This window comes from Pseudophryne corroboree, assembly GCF_028390025.1.
Source record: "Pseudophryne corroboree isolate aPseCor3 chromosome 3 unlocalized genomic scaffold, aPseCor3.hap2 SUPER_3_unloc_83, whole genome shotgun sequence".
Lineage (NCBI taxonomy): Eukaryota > Metazoa > Chordata > Amphibia > Anura > Myobatrachidae > Pseudophryne > Pseudophryne corroboree.
The window spans coordinates 195089-207932 of NW_026967578.1; the positions used below are offsets into that span (position 1 = coordinate 195089).

A 12844-nucleotide genomic window follows, 5' to 3' on the forward strand; every position below is an offset into this window, starting at 1 on the left:
CTTAGATATATCTCTCTCTTGTACTGGTAACTAACCATGAAGTATAAATGGAGATGTAGTCACTCGCTATGTCCTATGTCAGCACCAATGTAAAACAATGGATGGGGAACATATCGTATGAATTGGAGATTCTAGATGAACAATAACATCAGTCATATGAGCTGATGGATTAGAGAAATGTCTCCTAACGTTACTCCTGGAAGCATTGGTAAGGTAGCATTCCTTTATGTGTGTGCTCATACGCTGGTAAGCCTGTACATGTGTTACTCACCCTTATATAAGGTATATTGCTACAGCAGAGTAGGTGTGGAACAAGGTCTTTTACATGCAATACACCATATAATACCCTGTTATCATCATCTGCTAGGTTATAATCCACTGTTACACCCCCATCATCAGTGTCTTACATCTATATTCTCACTAGTAATAAGGATAATGTGTGTACGGTAAGTATGATACAGAGAATTACATATCAGAATCTATACAGCTGCCGCCATACTTCTGCTTCTCATACGTGTGCTACTGGCAGCAGTGAACATCTGAGTGAGAGTGGAGGGAAGACAGCAGAGTCTGATGAGAAAGAGATTGGATCTGCCTTTGCAGGGATGTACCACACCTGTCACCCCTGTTAGTATATAAAAATAAGATTTTAAACCTACCGGTAAATCTTTTTCTCCTAGTCCGTAGAGGACGCTGGGGACTCCGTAAGGACCATGGGGTATAGATGGGCTCCGCAGGAGATATGGGCACTCTAAAGAACTTTTAGTATGGGTGTGCACTGGCTCCTCCCTTTATGCCCCTCCTCCAGACCTCAGTTAGAGAAACTGCCCAGAGGAGATGGACAATATGAGGAAAGGATTTTGTTAATTTAAGGGCAAGATTCATACCAGCCCACACCAAACATACCGTATAACCTGGAATATAAGCAACCAGTTAACAGTATGAACAAAAACAGCATCAGTCAAAGACCGATTCCAACTGTAACATAACCCTTATGTAAGCAACAACTATATACAAGGCTTGCAGATTTAGTCCACACTGGGATGGGCGTCCAGCATCCTCTACGGACTAGGAGAAAAAGATTTACCGGTAGGTTTAAAATCTTATTTTCTCTTACGTCCTAAAGGATGCTGGGGACTCCGTAAGGACCATGGGGTTTATACCAAAGCTCCCAAAAGGGCGGGAGAGTGCGGATGACTCTGCAGCACCGATTGAGCAAACGCGAGGTCCTCATCAGCCAGGGTATCAAACTTGTAGAATTTAGCAAAAAAGTGTCTGAACCCGACCAAGTAGCTGCTCGGCACAACTGTAATGCTGAGATGCCTCGGGCAGCCGCCCAAGAAGAGCACACCTTCCTAGTGGAATGGGCCTCTACCGAATTTGGTAACTGCAATCCCGCCAAAGGAATCTATTTCTCCGTCGTTCACATCCGGAACGAAGACTGCTAATATAGCGTTTACCAGTCTTTCCACCCAGCTTTAACTTTTTCAGCTTCTGCCATTGCCGCTTTGCTCCTTGTTCCGCCCTAGCGGCTTACTTACACCACTGCTGTCAAGTCGTCCGACAGAATTAACACGGGCAGATCACGAAGCATATGTTCATTGAAAATAGCTCTTAATTCAAGAAAGCTTATTGCAGACAAGTTTCACAGCTTGACCTTTTCCTCTGGAAATACTTCCCTTGCAAGGACTGCTCCCCAGTCTCGGAGATCTGCATGCAAGGACACCAGGATCTTATCCTGGATTCTGAACCTTCGTCCCTCTAGGAGGTGAGAACTGAGCAGACACCACAGGAGCGATATCCTGGCCATTAGGATTATATTCCGGTGCATGTGCAGGTGAGATCCGGACCACATTTCCAACTGGCCCCGTGAAAACCACTCTGGCATTTGACCTGCTCACCGAAAAGCCTCTTAGGCCGCACCATCTTCTTCATCAATGGAACATAATGATGGATTGTCACTGCAAATCTGACCCGACTCCGGATCCGCAGACCTCTTTCCACAGGAACACACAGAACTTCAACCGTTTCGTATCTACTCTGATACTCACCTTCGACGTCTACGTCGTTGGGAAAACAGCCATTCCCTGTGTTGAAGAACACTCAGAGAGAAACAACGATTTGCACTTGTGTCTTGACCTCGCCTTAATCAGGAGAGTGTCCCAGTACAGAATAACAATGGCTCTCACTAGTGAAAGAATACCATCCTACTGCCATCACTCCGGTGAAATGGCAAAGACAGTCCTGGATATCAACCCAGGTAAGCTGAATGTGGAGAACAATGCATTTAACCCCTTTCTACCTTTACGTACTGGAGCTCCCTGGCCGAGAGATTCCATCCTGTAGCTTAACTTCGTAAGGAGAAATCTCTGTTTTCCTTTTTTTTTTTTAAACAGGGACTGCAGGACAATGCCCTGAACCTGACGCAACTCTGGTATGGCGTCGCGTACTACCTCCCCTTTCAGAGGGGAAACGGTAAGATCTATTTGAAAAATCAGTGAGGGGAATCATCTGTAAACGCCAGTATGTCCCCCTTTGGATTCTATAATTAACTCACAGGTCCAAGTCCGTTCCCGGAGTGACTGAAGAGTGAAGAGTAGTAGACGAGTTCCCACCAGAGTGGGCTCCAGCCAGATAGACCCAGCGACATGCGGTGGATGTGGTAGAAACAGAAAACGACATCTGCTTCTGTGAACCTGACAAGGCTGCAGAACTCTTACCTTTTCACCTTCCACAATCTGCACCGAAAGGGAAAAAAAGAAGGGTATCGAACCGGTTAAAATGACTGAATCCCAAAGCAGAATGCGTCACCAACCGTTGTGAGGGAATCTAACTCACGAAGTTAGACTTACCAGTGGTATCCGCCGAGATTGACTGAGGCCTCCCCAAACAGTGGTACACCGTCCCAGGGAAACACTCCAGTATCTCTCGGAGTCAGCCTCAGCATTCCCCCGGCCACACCTCCTGCAGTCGCATGTCAGCCTGCCGCAATGTTATAGAGAGGAACCAACATAAGAAACACCCCCTCTCTCTATAGGGTAATTCTATCGGATGCCTTTCCGAATACAAACACTCCCTCATGTGCATGTAATGCAAATAACTCCAAAGCATAGAAATAAAATATCGCTTAGCTTCCTGCGTACGATCCTTTGTGACAGGGCCCCGTGCAGACCGGGAGTTGACTTTCACTTTGTTCTATCCACGGCGGGAAAAGAATAAACATTCGGACTCCTTGTGAGGATCTGAGACCAAATCGTCATGGCCGACCTAGAGCTTTATCAACAGAGCGACCAGCACATGAGAAGGAATACTTTTACTTCAGCATTCATTAGAAATCATAATATGAATATACATAATGTAATATACATATATCTATATATATATATATACATATATATGTATGTATATATATATATATATATATATATATATATATATACACACACACATACACCATACATATAAGTGGATTGTCCGGAACCATTGGGTCCCTAGTGACAATAATGTGTTCTGAATGTGTATGACCATGTACTGAATGCCCCAGTTGTGGATCTGACAGGAAACCTTATAGTCGACAGAAAACCTAGTATTCGTCGACAGCAGGGAGTAGGAACCAGGCAAAATAACATTCTTGCGACCCCGAGGGGTCCGAGGGAAGTATACATATATCATTTTAATATCACTCCCCCACAAATACTACCACGACTGTGCTCGAGCTCCAGGCCCATGGAACAGTACCATACATATATATATATATATATATATATATATATACAGGTTAGTTACAGCATGTTCATTTCCACCCGGTAATAAAAGTTGGAGCCGACAGGGTCACCCACATACTACTGTGTCTCCCCTACACCCACATACTACTGTGTCTCCCCTACAGTGTTTACTTTGAAAAGCATAATACTACCGACCTGCTGACACTGCATCTACTGAATCAAGTACCAACAGGCGTCAGCGATGCTGACAGGGATCCCCATAGCTGTTTGTGACAGAGCACTCACACATGTCGGGGAACACACAGACATATATGCACAACACAATTATTACATGTCCATTATCTAAGATAGTGCTATATTTCCCTCTATATTGCACTAAAACACTGTGCCCCCCCCCTCCCCCCCTCGTTTGCACTGTACACATTGCTTTGGCGGGGACATGGAGAAAATGGCGCTGAATCCTGTTGTGAGTGCTAACCCCCGCCCCTTCTCGGCGCGCTTCAGCCCCGCTATTAAATATAGCTTTTTATGCTGGCAGGGGTCCGTATACAGTGCCTATGCACTGTATACATGTTTAGCCAGGCTCAATGGAGGTATATCTTGCTGCCCAGGGCGCCCCCCCCTGCGCCTTGCACCCTTGTAGAGCCGTTGGTGTGTGGGAGCAATGGCGCGCTGCGCGGTACCTCTGAGACTCGAAAGTCTTCTGCCGTCACTGAAGTCTTCTGTTCTTCTAATACTCACCCGGCTTCTTTCTTCTGGCTTCTGTGAGGGGGGTGACGACGCGGCTCCGGGAACAAGCAGCTAGGCGCACCAAGTGATCGAACCCTCTGGAGCTAATGGTGTCCAGTAGCCTAAGAAGCAGAGCCTTTAACTCACAGAAGTAGGTCTGCTTCTTTCCCCTCAGTCCCACGATGCAGGGAGCCTGTAGCCAGCAGGTCTCTCTGAAAATAAAAAACCTAACAAAGTCTTTTAGAAAAACTCAGTAGAACTCTCCTAGTGTGTGTCCAGTTTGTCCTGGGCACAGAATCTAACTGGAGAATGGAGGAGGGGCATAGAGGAAGGAGCCAATTCTCACCCATTCAAAGTCTTATAGTGTGCCCATGTCTCCTGCGGATCCCGTCTATACCCCATGGTCCTTACGGAGTCCCCAGCATCCTCTAGGACAAAGGTTCTCAAACTCGGTCCTCAGGACCCCACACAGTGCATGTTTTGCAGGTCTCCTCACAGAATCACAAGTGACATAATTAGCTCCACCTGTGGACCTTTTAAAATGTGTCAGTGCATAATTAGTACACCTGTGCACTTGCTGGGTTACCTGCAAAACATGCACTGTGTGGGGTCCTGAGGACCGAGTTTGAGAACCACTGCTCTAGGACATATGAGAAAAAGAGATTGTTGTAGTGCCTGAGCAAGGAGAATGTGACTCTTTTCTTTAATAAGTATTTATTACTCACCTGTGCTGATATCTGTAAGGATCTCCTCCTCCTTACACTGCTGATCATCCTTCACATACGTCTCTTCTTCTCCCTCTATATCTTCTGCCTTTATATCAGTCACATACGTCTCTTCTTCTCCCTCTATATCTTCTGTCTTCATATCAGTCACATACGTCTCTTCTTCTCCCTCTATATCTTCTGCCTTTATAACAGTCACATACGTCTCTTCTTCTCCCTCTGTATCTTCTGCCTTCATATCAGTCACATACGTCTCTTCTTCTCCCTCTATATCTTCTGCCTTTATATCAGTCACATACGTCTCTTCTTCTCCCGCTATATCTTCTGCCTCTATATCAGTCACATACGTCTCTTCTTCTCCCTCTGTATCTTCTGCCTTTATATCAGTCACATACGTCTCTTCTTCTCCCTCTGTATCTTCTGCCTTTATATCAGTCACATACGTCTCTTCTTCTCCCTCTGTATCTTCTGTTGTAATATCAGACAGACGTTCTACCTAAAAAAAAAGCAAAAAAACTAGATTTTACTGTTAAATCTTTCTGCGAGGTACACTTGGTTCCACAGGGAATAACATTGGGGTGTAGAGTAGGATCTTAATCCAAGCCACCAACAGGATAAAATCTTTGACTGTTCCCAGAATGCATAGCGTCGCCTGCTATATCACCCCGCCTCCCTGCACAGGAGCTCAGTTTTGTTAACCAGTCCAATGCAGTAGCAGGTAAAAGAGACGACAATCATTAGTAGCCACATACACCACATTCTCACGACCGGAGAAAGTGTCAGCGGCTAATGCCATACCAACCAAAAGAAGCTAAGGGCGTCAGGGCGGGCGCCCTGTGGAACCCAGTGTACCTCGCAGAAAGAGATTTAACAAAGGTAAGTTCTTACCATAAATCTCGTTTTCTGCTGCGGGGTACACTGGGTTCCACAGGGAACAACATCGGGGATGTCCTAAAGCAGTTCCTCATGGGAGGGGGATGCACTGTAGCGGGCACAAGAACCCGACGTCCAAAGGAAGCATCCTGGGAGGCGGAAGTATCAAAGGCATAGAACCTTATGAACGTGTTCACTGTGGACCAAGTAGCCACCTTGCACAATTGTTCAAGGGTTGCACCACAGCGGGCCACCCAAGAAGGTCCAACAGACCGAGTAGAATGGGCCTTGATAGTCGCAGGAGCTGGACGACCAGCCTGTACATAAGCATGTGCAATCACCATTCTAATCCATCTGGCCAAGGTTTGCTTGTGAGCAGGACAGCCACATTTGTGAAACCAAATAGTACAAAGAGAGAATCAGACTTCCGAATGGAGGCAGTTCTCTTCACATAGATACGTACCACATCCAAAGACCGCTCTTTGGAAGACAATTCAGGAGAGGCAAAGGCCGGAACCACAATCTCCTGATTAAGGTGGAAAGAAGTAACCACCTTAGGTAGGTACCCGGGACGTGTTCTAAGAACCGCCCATTCACAGTGAAAAATTAGATATGGGGACCTACAAGACAAGGCACCCAAATCCGACACCCGTCTAGCAGAGGCCATAGCCAGCAAAAACAATACCTTAAGAGAAAGCCACTTAAGGTCTGCAAATTCAAGAGGCTCAAACGGAGACCCTTGTAACACCTCCCAAACCACCGACAAGTCCCAAGGAGCCACAGGCGGGACGTAAGGAGGTTGAATCTGCAACACACCCTGAGTGAATGTATGAACATCAGGTAGAGTCGCAATTTTCCTCTGCAACCAAACCGACAAGGCAGAAATATGAACCTTGATGGAGGCCAGACGAAGGCCCAAGCCCAGGCCCTGTTGTAGAAAGGCCAAAAGTTTCGCCGTACTAAACTTGTAAGCATCATGATTGTTAGTGGTGCACCAAGCAAAGTAAGAATTCTAGACCCTATGATAAACCAGAGCAGAAGCTGGTTTCCAGGCCTTCAACATGGTTTGAATGACCGCCTCAGAAAATCATTTGGCCCTCAGAATGGAAGCTCCAAGAGCCACGCTGTCAAAACGAATGCTGCTTGAGGATCCCTTGTCCCGAAGACCGGAAAATTGTGATTGAGTCGAGACGCCACCAGGTCCACATCTGGGAGGCCCCATTTGTCCACGAGGAGTTGAAATGCTTCTGGATGGAGGCTCCACTCTCCGGCGTGTACGTATTAACGACTGAGGAAATCCGCTTCCCAGTTGAGGACCCCCGGAATGAACACTGCCAATATGGGTGGCAGATGGTATTCCGCACACTGAAGAATCATTGATACTTCCCTCATTGCCATGCGGCTTCGAGTGCCACCTTGACGATTTATGTATGCCATCATGGTGGCGTTGTCCGACTGTACTTGAACAGGTGTGTTCTGTATCAACTGCTTGGCCAAGTTCAGTGCATTGAACACCGCCTGCAGTTCCAGAATGTTTATCGGGAGGAGAGACTCCTCCTTGGTCCACCAACCCTGAAGGAAGTGTTGCTCCAACACCACGCCCCAACCTCTCAGACTGGCATCCATCGTCAGAAGGACCCAGTTGGAGATCCAGAAGGGATGACCCCTACTCAATCGTTGGTCCTGAAGCCACCAGCTTAGTGACAGATGGACCTCTGGAGACAAGGAGATCATATGAGACCTGATCCGGTGAGGCAGGCCATCCAACTTGGCAAGTATCAATTTCTGCAGAGGGCGGAAATGGAATTGAGCGTACTCCACCATGTCGAAAGCAGACACCATGAGACCTAGCACTTGCATCGCCGAATGTATCGACACTTGCAGACGAGATAGAAACATTGAATCCTGTCCTGAAGCTTCAGGACATTCTCCTGAGACAAAAACAACCGCTGGTTGTGAGTGTCCATCAACGTCCCCAGGTGCACCATGCTCTGAGCAGGGACCAGGGAAGATTTCTTCCAGTTGATGAGCCACCCATGGGCTTGCAGAAACTGAAGCGTCATATCTATGTGACGTAGGAGAATTTCTGGGGAATTCGACAGGATCAACAAGTTGTCCAGATACAGTAGGATCCTGACCCCTTGACGCCGGAATACAGCCATCATTACCGCCATGACCTTGGTGAAGACTCACGGGGCCGTGGTCAAACCAAAAGATAACGCACGAAATTGGTAATGGAGGTTGCCAACAGCAAACCTCAGGTACTGCTGATGCGACATTGCGATACGAATATGCAGGTAAGCATCCTGTATGTCCAGGGAGACAATATAATCCACGGGCTCCAAGGCCAGAACAATAGAGCGGAGCGTTTCCATACGAAACTTGGAGACTCTCAAATATTTGTTCAAGGACTTGATGTTGAGGACTAGGAACAGCGGTGAATAGTACCCCTTGCCTCTCTGAACCAGATGCACCTGTCCAGGAGGGACTGTACCCCCGAAAGAACAGTTTTTGCCTTCACCTGATCCGAAGGGACGTCTGTCAGGCAAAATCGATGAGGGGGACGATTTTTGAAGGATACGGCGTAACTTTGAGTGACGACTTCCTGTATCAAGGCATCGGAAGTGGTCTTCAACCATTCCTGGGTAAACCCTAGAAGTCAGCCCCCCACTCTGGGATCCCCCAGAGGGAGGCCCGTCCCGTCATGCAGCAAGCTTGTCAGTTTTGGAAGCAGTTTTGGCCCATTAAGGTTTGGGTTAATGGGTTTGGAAGTGCGAGCCTGTTTCGGGTACGCCTGACCTTTTGCTTTCCCTGAAGGATGAAATGAAGTATTCTTAGCCTTCGGTACCAAAGGAGCAGTACTAGGTAGACACGCTGTTTTAGCAGAAGCGAAGTCAGCCACTATCTTGTTGAGGTCTTCTCCAAAAAGAATGTCTCCCTTAAAAGGGAGCACATCCAGGGTTTTCTTAGAATCCAGATCCACAGACCAGGATCATAATCAAAGAATTCGGCGAGCCAAAATGGACGTAGTAGAAGCCTTGGCCGCCAGAATACCGGCATCAGACCGCCCAATTAATGTAATAAGAAGCTGTGACAATATACGATAGACATTGTCTAGCATTATCAGAAAAGTTGGAAGGCAGCTCCGCACCCACCTCCTGAGCCCACGCTTCAATAGCCTCTCCAGCCCAAGAGTGGGCCGATACACAGCTCCTGCTAGGGTGTAAATCGTCTTTAAACAACCCTCCACACGCTTATCCGTCAGTTCTTTCAGAGACGTTTCGGTAGTTACAAGCAGAGCTGAGGATACCACCAGCTGCGCCACCTGTGAATCCACTGGCGGGGGTGTTTCCCAATTCTTATTTAGCTCAGCAGCGAGGGGATAGCGAGCCAGCATCTTATTGTGAGGCGTGAATTTCTTTCCAGGATTTCCCCAGGATTCCTGACGTATGTCAACTAAATGGTCAGAATGAGGTAAAACTTGTTTAACGACTTTCTGACGTGTAAATCTGTCTGGTTTCTTAGGGGCAGCGTCAGGCTCTGGGTCATCAGTAATTTGAAGAATTAGCCTGATAGCCTCCAATAAGTCAGGAACATCCACCTGTGAAACAGATTCCCCATCAGAATTATCTGGATCAGTGTCTGTGGGGTCAGTATAGACGCCATCCTCATCACACGAGGTATCTGGGACCTGGGTGGATTGTGTGGAAGTAATGGCCCGCTTAGAGGACCCCTTGGTGTTAGGTGGGCGAGGATTAGATTTCTGTTTAGTCAGTGATTGGTTCAATTGCTATAACTGAGTAACTGAGACAGGTGATCTGCCCATGGCCGATTAACCGCAGGGACCATAAGCGGTTGTACCAGCACATGAGGTCCCATAGGTAGCATAAATTTAGTTACCAGCGTACTTTATAATGTGGAGAAAGTAGCCCAAGGTGGGTCATTTTGAACCCCCGTTGCTACGGTCCCAATGGGGGAGTAAGGAACCCCCAGAACCTGAACCCTCTGCTTCTATGTTTTCCTCTAACGTGTCTGCAGCGTCACCACCACACACTGTGAGATCAGCCCCAGCACCATTGCCCTCTGTAGCTGACATATCTGAAAGCTCAATGCAAGGCAACACAGTACAATATCAGCAGCACAATACCTGACAAGAACCCCCTGTGCAGTGTATCAGCACAACCAGGGGATTCAAGAGGTATATGGTGAATAAAAATCACACAGAAAAATACACAATGAGCATATCCTGTGAACTGCATATATTAAACAATAACCCTGACGGACTTAGCCCCCTCAGGGTACAGAATATATGGATAGCAGTAGGAGTGAGATACACTGAGTAGATATCACACAGCAGCTATATGCACACACAGAGTCACATTGTACAATGCAGAAATTATAACATGCAATAAAACTGCACTGGACTAGCAATACAAAGCAACACTAAGTATAGCTATACACTCAATAGATATAACAATGCACAGTAAAGACTGGATGTATATCACAGGGTACTTGTACTATATAACCCCGACTAAATACACTCTTACTTAACTAAGGGTGTGTACACATTGTAAGATTCGGGCTATGCCCGATTCTCACTAAGTGACAGGGGCTGGGTCGGCATATAGTCAGTATCGCACATAATGAGTGTGCCTGCAATACTGGCTATGTGCGATTTTGGCTAAGTGTCAATTTTGACTATCTCCTCTATACTTGCCTGCACAGTCTATCCTTTCTTTCGATGCCGACCGCGTGGGACCTCGCATCAGCATCGAATCGAGATCGTCACCTTGCGATCTGCACTAACTTTTTTTCCGATTCTGACTATATAGTCAGAATCGGAAGAAAAAAATCTCACCGTGTGTACACACCCTAACACTGTCAGCAGACATGTAGAACACTAATGTGTCCTGTAAAATGCACAGCGCTGACATGCAGGCGGCTTTACAGAGGAGGATTTACCCAAACAGTCCCAGGATCAGCTCAGCTTGCTAGAAATGGTGCCCAAATCCTGACAAGGAGAGAGAGAGAGAGAGAGAGGGAAAGAGAGAGAGAGAGGGAAAGAGAGAGAGAGAGGGAAAGAGAGAGAGAGGGAGAGGGGGGGGGGAGAGAGAGAGAGAGAGGGGGATGCAACTCCAGGGCGGGAACATTCACTCTAAATGGCGCCCTGGGGCTGGGGGAGGGGCTATAGGTGAAAGCATTATCCCCCTGCTGGACTTCACCACCGGGTACTGCGGGCCATGTAGCAAACGGTTTTTAGTAAAACCGACCTGTGCCCTTGCCCTGGTGGTCTAGTGAGGTCCCTGTACTACCACAGTGTCCACGCCAGCATGCGTGGCCCGCCTCCCACCACCCATGCCGGATCGCGGTTTCCAGCTGGTCCCGCCTGGAGGACCCTCTTACCTCCTCCTTGAGTGCAGCCATGCGATCCTGGAGAGCTGCAGCGGGGTGTGTGACTGACTGAAGGAAACCGGAGTCTCCGCTGCAGGTACCCGGCAACCAGGGCGCGGGAGTGTACAGTGCGGCTGGGGGAGGTGATGGAGCGGCAGCAGGAGATGTCTGACTGACATCTGACACTTAGTGTCTCTGTGCTTATCCCAACCTTAACTAAAATCTGTAATCTCTCTCTCTCTACTGGTATGTTTCCCTCTCTGTTTAAGCATGCAGTGATTACTCCCATTACTAAACAAACACAACTCTGACCCAAACACACTCTCTAACTACCGTTCCATTTCCCAGCTACCAGGTCCCTCCAAGCTACTTGAGAGACTTGCCTACACTCGCCTTACACACTTTCTTAACTCCCACAACTTATTGGACCCACTTCAGTCAGGCTTTCGTGCCCAACACTCCACAGAGACGGCACTGACCAAAGTAGTGAACGATCTAGTCACTGCTAGATCAAAAGGCCATTACACACTACTCATTCTTCTAGATTTCTCTGCTGCTTTTGACACTGTTGACCACTCTCTTCTCATACAAATACTACAATCCCTAGGTCTTCAGGACACAGCCCTCTCCTGGTTCTCATCCTACCTATCTAATCGCTCTTTCAGTGTTCACTTCTCTGATTCTACCTCTTCTTCTCTACCTCTATCAGTTGGAGTACCGCAAGGCTCAGTCTTAGGTCCTCTGCTTTTCTCAATCTATACCTCATCTCTTGGTAAACTAATCAGCTCCTTTGGATTTCAGTATCATTTGTACGCTGATGATACTCAAATCTACCTATCCTCCCCAGATTTGTCACCACCAGTATTGGCTCGTGTCACTGGATGCCTGTCTGCCATTTCATCTTGGATGTCATCTCGCCACCTCAAACTCAACATTTCCAAAACCGAATTAATTATTTTCCCACCAGCTAAGAGTAGTTACCAACCTGATATCTCTATAACTGTTGACAATGCAACTATCCACCCCACCCCACAAGCTTGTTGCCTAGGTGTCACCCTTGACTCTGAACTGTCCTTTGTTCCACACATTCAATCTGTCTCTAAATCATGTTACATGCACCTTAAAAACATATCCAAAATACGCCCTTATCTTACACAAGACACTGCAAAAACTCTAATCCATGCACTCATCATCTCCCGCATTGATTATTGTAATAGTCTCCTTACTGGTCTTCCCAAACATAGGCTCTCACCACTTCAATCCATTTTAAATGCAGCTGCGAGGCTAATCTTCCTTGCCAGACGTTCTTCATCTGCTGATCCGCTCTGTCAGTCCCTCCATTGGTTACCGGTATTCTACCGTGTCAAATATAAAATACTTTTACTTACATACAAGGATATT

General features: G+C 47.2%; 1 protein-coding gene across 1 annotated transcript in view; it reads left to right on the forward strand.

Moving 5' to 3' along the window:
• LOC134984817 (zinc finger protein 585A-like) overlaps positions 1-12844 on the forward strand; it is a 158231-nt gene that overhangs the window by 80331 nt on the left and 65056 nt on the right. The window lies entirely within an intron of this gene.